Source organism: Podarcis raffonei, chromosome 6 (genome assembly GCF_027172205.1).
Source record: "Podarcis raffonei isolate rPodRaf1 chromosome 6, rPodRaf1.pri, whole genome shotgun sequence".
NCBI lineage: Eukaryota > Metazoa > Chordata > Lepidosauria > Squamata > Lacertidae > Podarcis > Podarcis raffonei.
Genome location: NC_070607.1, coordinates 27,101,701 through 27,113,972, shown reverse-complemented (window position 1 = coordinate 27,113,972; position 12,272 = coordinate 27,101,701). Strand labels below are relative to the sequence as shown.

The 12,272-nt window shown below is 47.6% G+C and overlaps 1 protein-coding gene across 1 annotated transcript in view; it reads right to left on the bottom strand.

The window, feature by feature from the left end:
* Positions 1-11,730, bottom strand: part of GFI1 (growth factor independent 1 transcriptional repressor) — a 38,121-nt gene extending 26,391 nt beyond the window's left edge. The window contains exons 1-2 of the mRNA XM_053391758.1: positions 11,657-11,730; positions 3,608-3,768 (exon numbers count right to left, since the gene is read on the bottom strand). The gene's annotated coding sequence lies outside the window, so the exon portion shown is untranslated. The remainder of the gene's footprint in view (positions 1-3,607; positions 3,769-11,656) is intronic.
* Positions 11,731-12,272: the final 542 nt, after the last annotated feature.

Here is a 12,272-nt window from a genome sequence, read left to right as displayed (position 1 = left end):
CTATCCAGATGCAACCGCTTTGTCTTTAGGGGGTTTGTGGCAGGTGGAATGAAATTGCAAGGGGCTACACTAGGGGATCCCTTCCAACTGGACTTTTCTATGAAATCCATAAACTAGACTTGGCCAGGGTCGCTGGATTCAAAGTGCCGAGCTCTCAGGGGTTCAGAAAAGCTGAATAAACTACAAGCGTCAGGAGGATAGTGCAAACTTAGGCGCGTTTACCTGAGAACGAGTCTCATAAGTAAAACATGGCTGCACATTTCGATTATTATTATTTTTACGCATTTGCATTGAGTGCATCCGGGCACGAACCGCGGGACTTCCCCTCTGCGCAGATCCCGCTGCAGGAGCTGGGTGATGCGCTTGCGGGATGCGCCCTTCCGCCGGTTTCTAAGAAAGGGTTTCTCCTTCCCAGGAAAAATAATGATAAGATGAAAAGCAGCCCTGACTGATTAGGCTACTATAAGATGCTGGATCTTGTGATCTGAATGCCTGAAGCAGGGCAAACGCTGGTCCCTATTATATATGTGCAGAGTCCTGAACAGGCTTTTGCAAATAATAAAAAATGGAGGATAACCTTTTACCCACACGAACTATTTTTTATTATATTTAAAAAGTCCAGGCGGCCCATTCCGCTTGGGAAAGTCTGGCCTCCGGCACAGATCTAACTGGGAACTGCGCGGGTGCTGCCGAAGACACCAGTTATACTAGATTGCACCCCCCCCCCCCAAAAAAGTGCAATATTTGCAAACCACCGCCAGATTACAGGTAAACTGCTTTGCGCGGCTCCCGTTCCTGCTCAAACTTTTAAACATGATTTTAGTTTTTTAGCTTGGCTGGTCGTGATGGAAACTCCAACGTTTACGCGCATATATATGTAATAAGTGCGTGTGCGGTGTGGCTGCAAGCTCGCGCTTTTGGAAAGAGCTGGCCGCATCCTGTCGCTTTCAAAAGGGAGTCATCAAAGGCAGCTGGGAGGCCGGGCTTTGTTGTTGTTGTTTCTGCTGCCGTTTTACTGCTGGTGGGAGAATTTCCCGGTCGCTCCACCTGCCTCTCCATTCATCCTTGAGAAGGAGACGCAGAAGCGGAAAGTGGGGACCGAAAATCAAAGCGCCTTGATAGATTGGTTGACTTATCTGCGCCAGCCTCCTCCTCCCTCGCCCCTGCCCTCTATTGATTCGCTGGAAGAAAAGCAGGAGCAGCGCCAGATTAGATATTTCAGCGAGAAAGAGAGAGTGAGAGAGAGCGCAATGTTTTAGGTAGGAAAATAGAGCGGGCAGGAGCGGCAGCTTGGTCCCACGACTGTGGGTGCCCGGGGCCGTGGGTGCCATGCAGCGTGCATGGCCCTGGCGCCGAAATTTGTGGGTGCCCGGCCCCTCCATGTGGAATTTTGTGGGTGCTCGGGCACCCAGGGCCCCGGCACCTTTGCGGAAGGGGGTCTCGCGTGCGCCTTGGATTCCATTGTCTTTGAGGAGCAATTTCCAGTATAGCGCAGGGCTGGGGAGCTAATCCAATCCGTTGACAAAGCGTTCCACATCTTTTTTCGACTGCTCCGAGTGCGCTCGGGCCACCTAACCTTCTTTTTTGAACCACTGGTTCAACGGGAAGGCACGCGTGACGCTACAAGGGCGAACGCGAATGTGCCAGACACGTGTGAACATGCCCCGTGCCTTTTATATATACAGTGGTACCTCGAGTTACATACGCTTCAGGTTACATACGCTTCAGGTTACAGTCTCTGCTAACCCAGAAATAGTACCTCGGGTTAAGAACTTTGCTTCAGGATGAGAACAGGCGGCGCAGCAGGCCCCATTAGCTAAAGTGGTGCTTCAGGTTAAGAACAGTTTCAGGTTAAGAACAGACCTCCGGGTCGAATTAAGTACTTAACCCGAGGTACCACTGTATATATATAAAAGAATAGGCTAGAGAAGCTTCGGGTGTGAAGCTGCCCTTTTATAAGCAGTGTATTTAAATGTCTGGGCAGCAACAGTCCATGGGAATGATTAACACGAAACCTCATTCCCCAGGCTGTTGTCACTGAACCACCTTCGGTGCTGAGTAATTTGGATCTGTGGTGAACCCCACTCACCTTTCCCCCCTGCTGATAGGGAAGCCCCCGCCCCGCATCCTCACCCCCCACCCTGCGGCTGGATTTCGGTTTCAAACAAAACAACTCCTTCTTGGCTCCCTCGTCCAGTTTCGCCATTGCACAAACCATCGTTTAAATGGAAGCAGCGCCCAGGAACAAAGTTGGGAGGGTTCGATAGGAGAAGCCTGGATACATGGGTGGGGGAAATGGCTTGCCCTCTCCCGAGTTGTAATCCTTCTCTCTCTCTGTTAGCAAGTGGCTAACAGGAGTAAAGGACCCTCCTTTCTACAGCTTCACCGCTCTAAATCGCCCCCCTCCAAAACCAAAAACAACCCACCACCACCCCTCCCTATTTTTCTTAAATATACACAGGCTTCACAGTCCCCTTACACAGTGACCTGGGACTTTCTTCGGAGTAAGACATGCTAGGGCTGCTTGCGAAAGAAAAGACCCTGGAAGACGCGCATCTGGCGGTGGCACGCGTTTGCCTGTAACGTGTGTGTATGATGTATATGTATGATGGGTCGGATGGCACGTGGCCCGAACACAGCTCCCTCCACCTTGCAAGAGGGTTTTAGAATCCAGGAAGGCAATTCCTTTCATCGGGAGCTTGATCCGGAGTAAGGTGGGATTTGAAGTCTGGGTGCGAGATCAGGGGGGGAACGGACTAGAATGGCCCTCGTGGTCCCTTCCAAGTCTACACGACTTCTATGATTCCATGACTGGCAGAGTTTGCTGCAAAAATGCCTGCTTGGATATAGGAAGCTGGGGGCTCCTCTCCGCGCCCTACCTGCCCCTGCCCCACCCCTCCCAAACAAACCCAGAAAGACAAAGAAACCAATGAAGAGAGCGGCAGTGGTGGCGATGCGCCCAGCAGTCAGTCTCCCTCCCTCTCTCTCTGCTCTGCACCCATCCACTAATTTACCTTCTTTCTTCGAGGAGAAGGGCCAGGCCTGAAGCTTGCCCTGGAAAAAACACTCCTTCTGAGCAGCCTATCATATCCCAGAGCTGATTATGATCGTACAAGAACAGGGGGGTGGAGAGGCGGAGTGGGGAATAGGAGCCACACACTCTGCACTTGCTCAGGAACTAACAGCCACCAAGTTCCTAGGCTGCAAGCAAAACAGGCGCCGAGGCTGAGTTTACGAGCCCTTTTTTGGGGGGGGTGATGATGCCTCCACTTCCGGGAAGAAGCAGAGTCCGTTTCCCCCGCTCACACGTGCGTAAAGAAGGCAGGGACGCAAACACGAGTGGGTGGCGCGGAGAACCGAGCCGCCCTCCGATGGACGGAAATCTGGGTGCGCGAGCCCTTCGTCCGTCCGCCCCCCCCCCACACTTTCTTTGCGCTCCCGGGTTCAGGAGAAGGCGGAGAAGGTGAGTGAGGAGGAGGAGGAGGAGGAGGAGGAGGAGGAGAAGAAGAAGAAGAAGAAGAAGAAGAAGAAGAAGAAGAAGAAGAAGAAGAAGAAGAAGAAGAAGAAGAAGAAGAAGAAGAAGAAGAAGAAGAAGCGCTTCACTTACCATGGAGAAAGGCGATGGAAGGAGACGGTTGCCGCCTGCCTGTTTCTTGTCCTCGGGGACCTTCAATACACAGCCCCCTCTTCCTCCTCCTTGTCGTCTCTGAAGAATCGGTGTCTTGCGCTGGACCTTTTCTTTCTAAACACCCCTTCTGAGCTCAGCCCCTGAAACCACAAATTCCACTTCCTGAGCGTTAGTGAGCCTGCTGCTGCTGCAATACCACCAAAATCTTGCTTTTCTTCTTCTTCACCTCCTCCTCCTTCTCTCTCTAAAAGGCGACCCAAAACATAAATAAAATGACAATAAAATAAATCAGCTCAGCCAGCTCACTCGTTCCTTTCTGGCCTTTACAGGAGCCCTGCTACATAGGTGTGTCTAGTCAGCCAGGGCTCAGGACCAAAGTGGCCATGATGGGTTCTGCTGTTCATTTGGCTCTCCTATTCTTCTGCCCCTCACGATCTGGCTTCCACTAGCAGGAAGGGCTGCAGATCCAATCCGGGTCGAAAAAATACAGGACACAGTAAAGGTAAAGGGACCCCTCACCATTAGGTCCAATCGTGGCCGACTCTGGGGTTGCGGCGCTCATCTTGCTTTATTGGCCGAGGGAGCTTCCAGGTCATGTGGCCAGCATGACTAAGCCGCTCCTGGCGAACCAGAGCAGCGCACGGAAATGCCGTTTACCTTCCCGCCAGAGCGGTACCTATTGATCTACTTCCACTTTGATGTGCTTTTCAACTGCTAGGTTGGCAGGAGCTGGGACCGAACAACGGGAGCTTACCCCGTCGCGGGGTTTCGAACCGCCGACCTTCTGATCGGCAAGTCCTAGGCTCTGTGGTTTAACGCATAGCGCCACCTGTGTCCTTTAACACAGGACGCAGCACCCTTCAACATTTAATTTTACCCTGTTTATTTTGGGTGGTAGCTATGTGTTGCTCAGAGTAGACCCATGGACTTTAACGGGCCTAACTTAGTCACATTCATTAATTTCAATTGGTTATGCTCTGGGTAAATCTTAGTTGCATACCACTCTTCGTCTTCATATAATGGCAATGTTTTTGTGCATAGATCAAAGATAACCTAAGATCCTTGTAATAAATGTAAGCCTTGAACTAAATTAGAGCAGACCCTTGAAATTAATGGGCCTACTCTTAGCAATGGGTCTACTCTTGAGTACAACTTCCCAGGATACAACCCATATGTACAAACTAAGGCTGCAATCCTATCCCTATATACTTGGAAGGAAGCCCCATTTAATTCTATAGAACTTAATTCTGAGTAAACATGGTTGGATTGCACTGTAAATCACTGATGACTCACTGCCTTTAACAGTACTGCAATCTCTGATATCTCAGGCAAGCCAACTTCACTCTGCCTAACAGTAGGGCTGGCCCAGATAGCTGGCCCTTGTAAGACAGAAAAATCTAAGTAGGCGGGAATGATTAATGTTCCATCTCTTTTACAGCACAGTCCTAGACGTGCTTACTTTGAAATAAGTCCCACTGAACTGAATTGGCTTACTCCCAAGTAGGTGCAGCCTGAGTGGTCAAACTTCTGTGAATGGATAAATATGCAGACTTTCACATTACACACCATTCCTCCTGCATCAAGTCAAATGCCTTCTTCCAACCCATGGGTGCAGCAAAGAAGAGTGTGTGATACTGAAATTAACCTATACATTGGTGAATTTCAAACTTCCTTCCCTCAACAAATCCTTTCCACATATTTTTGTCTAAGGGAACAAAACCCAGTTAAAACTACATTCACTATGGCAAAGTCCTCTCACATTACACAGGTTTCTGATTTACTCATATTTTAGTTTACTCTTTGTTATAGAGCCAGCCCTATCATTAGGCAGAATGAAGCAGTTGCCTCAGGTGGCGGATGCTGGGCTTGTGGGGAGAGGGTTGGCAATGTCAGTTAGGTACTGGACTGGAGAGGACATACCGTATTTTTCCGTCTATAAGACACCCCCATGTATAAGATGACCCCTATTTTGGGGGACTCCGATTTAAGAAAATGGGGGGAGAGGACCCCGTGTATAAGACACCCCCAAATTGTGGCTACATGCCACAATCAGCCACCTTCCAAAACTGTAAACCCCAGGTGATCCCACACTGCAGAAAAGAGAGCCACATCCCTTTCATTGGCAGGCAAGGTTCAGCCTTACAGGTAAAGATAAAAGGACCCCTGACCGTTAGGTCCAGTCGCGGACGACTCTGGGGTTGTGGCACTCATCTCGCTTTATTGGCCAAGGGAGCCGGCGTACAGCTTCCGGGTCATGTGGCCAGCATGACTAAGCTGCTTCTGGCGAACCAGAGCAGCGCACGGAAACGCCGTTTACCTTCCCGCAGGAACAGTACCTATTTATCTACTTGCACCTTGATGTGCTTTCGAACTGCTAGGTTGGCAGGAGCAGGGACCAAGCAACGGGAGCTCACCCCGTCGCAGGGATTCAAACTGCCGACCTTCTGATCAGCAAGTCCTAGGCTCTGTGGTTTAACCCACAGCGCCACCCACATCCATCAGCCTTATACTACTAGGCAGTAATAGGTAGTAATGTCATTCCCCCACCAGCAAAGGATCATTGTTCTCTCAATATTTCCCCCCACACCCATGAGATTAATAGCAGCTTTTTGCCTCTCTAAAACCATATGCATTCACATGTAACGCATTACTGATGTGGGCTGGAGAGAAGGAAAAAAACCTGTGCACTCTAGCAAAGCTGATACCAATACAATCATCAAGAATATAGCATTTAAATGTCACTGGAAAATAGTTCAAAGCAGAGGTGTCTGAAATCACACCTCCTCGCCAATGTAGGTTTTGTAGGGGTCATAAATGCAGGAGGGGGAACCCCAATGTCAGGGTTGCCATACATCTGGAATTTCACGGACGTGTCTAGGAACTGAGCAGCGAAATTAGTGCCTGGGTAGACAACAGAACAAACAAGTGTGTGTTTGAGTATCACTCTTTGCCCTTTTTTTGGCAAATCCCCCCCAAAAGCTCAACAACTATTGTCTCCTGATTTTTACATCTTGAAATATGGCAACCCTGCACCTGTAATTGGTACAGCTGGCTTTTGAAAGAAGCAGCACTGGGGCTGAAGCCCACCTGATAAAACCCTCTTCCTAGATATGTGGGAAGATCTCCCCTTCTCCCCAGATATGTGGCTACTCAGTGGCAGGGGGGTAAAGCAGGCATTTTTTGCACCTACCAAGACTGAGGCACTTTGTTATCACACATTTAAAGCATATAATCCTCCCAAGAATCTTGGGAACTGTAGTTTACCCCTCACACAGCTACATTTCCCAGCGCCATTAGCAAATCACAGTTCCCAGGATTATTTGGGGAAGTCAAGTGCTTTTCAATGTATGGTGTGTGCACAGCCTGAGAGCCTGCTCCCCTTATAACTAGCTTACTTCGAAATAACTAGCAGGCAGTCTTCCCCTGCACAGACGCAGCAATCTTTCAAGACTTTCCAAGGAGTCACCACTAACCAGTCAAGGGATTGTCACTTGGTAGCAACATGGCACCTCTTAAAAACATGTATGTTTTGTCCTGGATCTCTGCACTTTAGAGTTTCTGCTGGTTTCCTTTAAAAAAAAAAGTCAAAAGCTCAACAATTTTGGGGTCTCCCCCCAAAAATACTCAACAACTTTTGGGGTATCCTGGTTTTTACTTTTTGAAATATGGCAACCCTTGTTCTGAGCTCCTTGGAGAAGTGGGACAGAACTAATAACTCCTGCTCCATCAGTGGTGGCAGGGCAGGCAGAGATTATGTGGGTGCAGCTGCTTTCTGGAGGGTGCTGGTGGCGAGAGCTTCACCTGTTGATTATCCACCTGCACAAAGGTGACAGGCTGCAGGGTGCTTGCGGCCATTTCCCGGCCTCCTAATAGCTTGTTGTGGAAACTTTTGTGGGGATAAACATGGCTGGAAATACTTCGGCACCCACCCTGCCCCTCCAGGCTTGCTCATTTCCCCTGGGAACTTAGGTAATGCATAAATTTGGAAGAGATGGTGGGAGGATTTCTCCTTCCCTCTATGGAGGGATTCTTGTCCACTGGAGGGGGGGGGAGCGAGTCCCTGCAGAAAGCAAAACCACGGCCTAGAAAAGCCTCTCTGCCCTCCTTTCTCTCCTTCCTTTCTGGGGCCTAGTGGTGTTGCGGGGACACAATTTGCAAAATCTCCAAAGGTGCCTGTGGTCTGTGGAGCCCAGCCAAAGTCAGCAAGGCTCTGGAGACAGAAGAGAAGGGACTGGCAGCCTCTCTCTTTGTGTGTGTGTGTGTGTGTGTGTGTGTGTGCATAACACATAGCCGTGACTGTATCGTTATGACTACCCCTGTTTTTAGCAAAGCTTTGGTTAACTCCATGCATGAAATCACACCGCCTGTAAAATTAGAAAGAGGGCTCAGAAACCACAGAGTTCACAGGGAAAAAAAAACTAGACACACACACATGCACACACACTCAAAACATTTCCATTTGTAGCACTCAAATGGCTTCCACCCAGAGGAGGCAGGAGGCCTTCGGACGGCCCCCCCAGCCCCCCAAGGTAACAACAACAGGAAGGGAAGGGGGAAAGGGACAAGGTTTTCCCCAAATTCTTCAGAGCACCATTGCTGGACAGGGACTCTATGATGTTTAACAAGTAGGTGATAGGCAGACATCCAAGAGGTGACATTCCCCACTTTTCATTCCTCAGTGCAAACAAACTCTAGGCCTGGCAGTAACCCTTGGGTAGCGCTACAATCCTAGGAAGTGACTACAACTTCCACCCTGACCATCGGTCATGCTTGCTAACATTGCGAGAGCCCAAGCTTAGCAGCAGATTCCCTGTTTCTGACTTACGCTAGGTGAGACTTAATTTTTTACTATTTAAAAAGATATCCTGTGGGGTTGTGGGAAGTGAATGTACAATATGGGTTTTTTTTTTGTTTAAAAAAATTAAAATGCATTTTAAATTTATCACGTAACTTAGTGTATTCTATAGCACTTTTAAGGCACAGTATACTTATATACGTCTGGTCCACCCTTCATCATATGATCTGAGGCAGGGACAGCCAGGGTAAAAATACAGTGGTACCTTGGGTTACAGACACTTCAGGTTACAGGCGCTTCAGGTTACAGACTCCGCTAACCCAGAAATAGTACCTCTGGTTAAGAACTTTGCTTCAGGATGAGAACAGAAATCGCACGGCGACGGCGCAGCAGCAGTGGGAGGCCCTATTAGCTAAAGTGGTGTCTCAGGTTAAGAATAGTTTCAGGTTAAGAATGGACCTCCAGAACGAATTAAGTTCTTAACCCGAGGTACCACTGTAAAACAAAAATGGAAAAGTACAGAAAAATGAGTTCGGACAGAGCTTATGAAATCAGACAAAAGCACAACTCTTGTCCGCTTATTATGCTGATTTCCAGCAGCTTTCCTGGGTCTCAAGCAAAAGTCTTTTTGATTGTTTTCTATGCCCTGCTAACTGGAGAGATTGAGACTTGAACCATATATTTTCTGTATGCAATGCATGTACTTTCCTATCAGGCTATGCTCCCATCCTAATACAGGAAGAAAACCAACAGGTGAAGCCTCATCCATCATTAACACACACACCCCGCCCCCCGCAATGCCAGGGAAATCTGCACCTGCTGAATTTATGCATGTTTATAGCTTTTACATGAACAGGCGCCCTGCCCCAGAAGGTGGCAGTAGCCCTAAGCAAAGACGTTCCAGGATCACATTTGAGCAACTTATTAATAGCAACATTTTTGTTCTTTGGAAACTTACGCTGACAAGTTGGGGAAGGGACAAAAGGATATGAGGATTTAGAATAATGATCAGATATGCATTCAAAGTATCTTTAAGCTTAGTATTGTAAATAGCACTTAAGGTACAGACAGCATGCTTTATAATCCTGTGAAGTGTTGCCATTATCTTATTTATAGGAGGGCCTTCTGCACATGGTTATGGACAAGTGCTGTAGCACCATGTAGCAAACTGTTCACGGGGTCCCAGCTCACCTCACTCAGTGAGCAGACAATTATCTCTGTAGCTCTGTAGATGTTTGGTTAGGAATTTCCAAGAGCATTTGCTTCCTTCTGAAAGGTGTTCCAGATCATTACAGGGAGATTAGTCTGCCCCACCTAAGGGCTAGAAAATAAATTCAGAAATATGAACATGTAAGCAGCATTCAGGAGTGCAGAGAAGGGTCATGGCTCAGTCAGTAGAGTACATTCAGGAAATCCCAGCTGTAACCTTCAGCATCTCTAGTGAACAAAAATCAGATGGCAGTTGATGGGGAAGTCCTTGGAAAGCTGGAAAGTTGGTGCCGGTCAAAGCGGATGATCAGGGGCTAGATCAGAGCTTTCCAAACTTTTCATGTTGGTGACACACACTTTTTAGACATTCATCATTTCGTGACAAAGTAATTCAGTTTTACTAGCAAACCAGAGCTTAAACTAACCCCTTTCCAGCCCCAGACGGAGAGCGGGGAGCGTTCGCACAACACACCCACACACTGCAGCCGACACACAAACGTGTTGCAACACAGTTTGGGAAGCTCTGGGCTAGATGGACCTATGGCCTGACAGTGTAAGACTGTTTCGTATTATTGTTCCAGGCATCATATTATATGGCGGTATTTCACTTAAAGCTAGGTTTTGCTTGCTTGTTTGTGGTGTTGCTGCTGTTGTTGTTGTAAAAAAAAACTTCAAATGCCAGTCACTTTAAATGCAAGAAGAGTGGGCCAGGTGGGAAATTAGTTCTGATATCATTGCTATGGTATCCACAATCAGCTAACGCTTTTTAAACAAAAAATAAATCAAGTTACTGTTTGTACAGTCAAAGCAAGCTGCTAAAGTAACTCTGCAGCTATTTTGTGACAGGTGTTTTGTAATGTCCGTTTCAAGGTAATTGCTGGTTCATAGAAATGGACTGAAGCCAATCCTGTGTATGGAGTCTAAAGTCAATAAGCATGGGGAACCTGTAGCTCTCCTGATGTTGGACAACAGCTATGCTGGCTGTGGCTGATGGGAATTGGAGTCCAACAACATCTAGAGAACTACAAGTTCTGTCTCCTTCTGCACTGCTCAGCTTCCCTTAAACTTAGTATATACACAGCCTTTTCCTGAAGTCCATTGTATCTATAACTTAAGGTTACCAGACATCCCCGATTTACAAATCTGTCCCCTAACAAAATTCATCTGATTAGTAAGAAGTTGAAAGGTGTCCCTGGATTCATTGAAAAAAATCTGGTAACCTTACTATAACTTCCAATACATTCCTGATCGTTACCCCCATTCTAATTGGCCCTTTACACCCAACCACACAACACAGTACAGGTAGTCAGTGGTCTCACTGATTCATGTAGTTAGCAGCATGCAAATGTTACTGCACCAGGGACACGGCTGGCGCTGTGGGTTAAACCACAGAGCCTAGGACTTGCCGATCAGAAGGTTGGCAGTTCGAATCCCTGTGAAGGGGTGAGCTCCCGTCGCTTGGTCCCTGCTCCTGCCATCCTAGCAGTTCGAAAGCACGTCAAAGTGCAAGTAGATAAATAGGTACTGCTCTGACGGGATGGTAAATGGTGTTTCTGTGCGCTGCTCTGGTTTGCCAGAAGTGGCTTAGTCATGCTGGCCACATGACCCAGAAGCTGTACGCCGGCTCCCTCGGCCAATAAAGCGAGATGAGTGCCGCAACCCCGAAGTTGGTCACGACTGGACCTAATGGTCAGGGGTCCCTTTACCTTTAAGTTCACTGCATTCTGGATACACCTCCAGAGATCTCACAAGTTGGGGAACATACAGAAATATTTAGCTGTCCCTTTTCCAGAAAACGTGGCTGTGGAATTCATGGGATACTTTATTGACCTCAGAACAACCTTTATCAACCTGGTGCCCTCCAGATGCTTTGAATTACAACTCCCATCAGCCACAGCCAGAACAGTTGATAGGAGTTGGAAACATCTGGAGCATACCAGGTTGATGGAAGCTGCTGTAGAAAGATAGCATTTTGAGGAGAGGTGAAAGATGATGGGATTCTGTTTGTTTTCCCGCAAACCTACCAGTTGATCAAATGAATATCTCGCCGAGGTAGACCCTTAGACTGGTGCCTGCAATGCGAAAGATCTGTTAGATCTGTTTATAGAGTCCTGGTGGAAACCATGGCCACATTCTAGGGTTCTTAGAACAGACATAGATGCCTGAGTTTATTATGACAGTGCTAGAAAGTGTTTGCAGAGACAGAGAATTCTAGAACTGGGTCACAGAAAAAGGCAACATAAAGGGTTGCATTTAGAAGTGTTTAGAGCAACACCAGATCTTTGTTTCGTTGGGCAATGTTTTTGGCCAACTGCAAGCCTACATAAATTTATTTATTCATCACCAATAAATTAGATTAATAAAGTGAAGGTCTCTGGGTTTCATGGTTGTAGGGAAGTCTGTGTGCTTGCCTATTCTGCTTACCATAGTATGACATATCAGCTCTTCCACGAGAGTCTGAGCAGGCACAGCTGCAGTCCTTAGGCGATGATAGTTCTGAAACTGTTAACAGGGTTTGCCTTCTTAGATCCACAGAGTTTTGAAAAACAGAACCACATACCTAAAGAGAAAATGGTTACATTTCCGCTATTTCTGACTGAAGGATTTGCCTTCTCAGGTTTGACGTATAATAACTGGCTT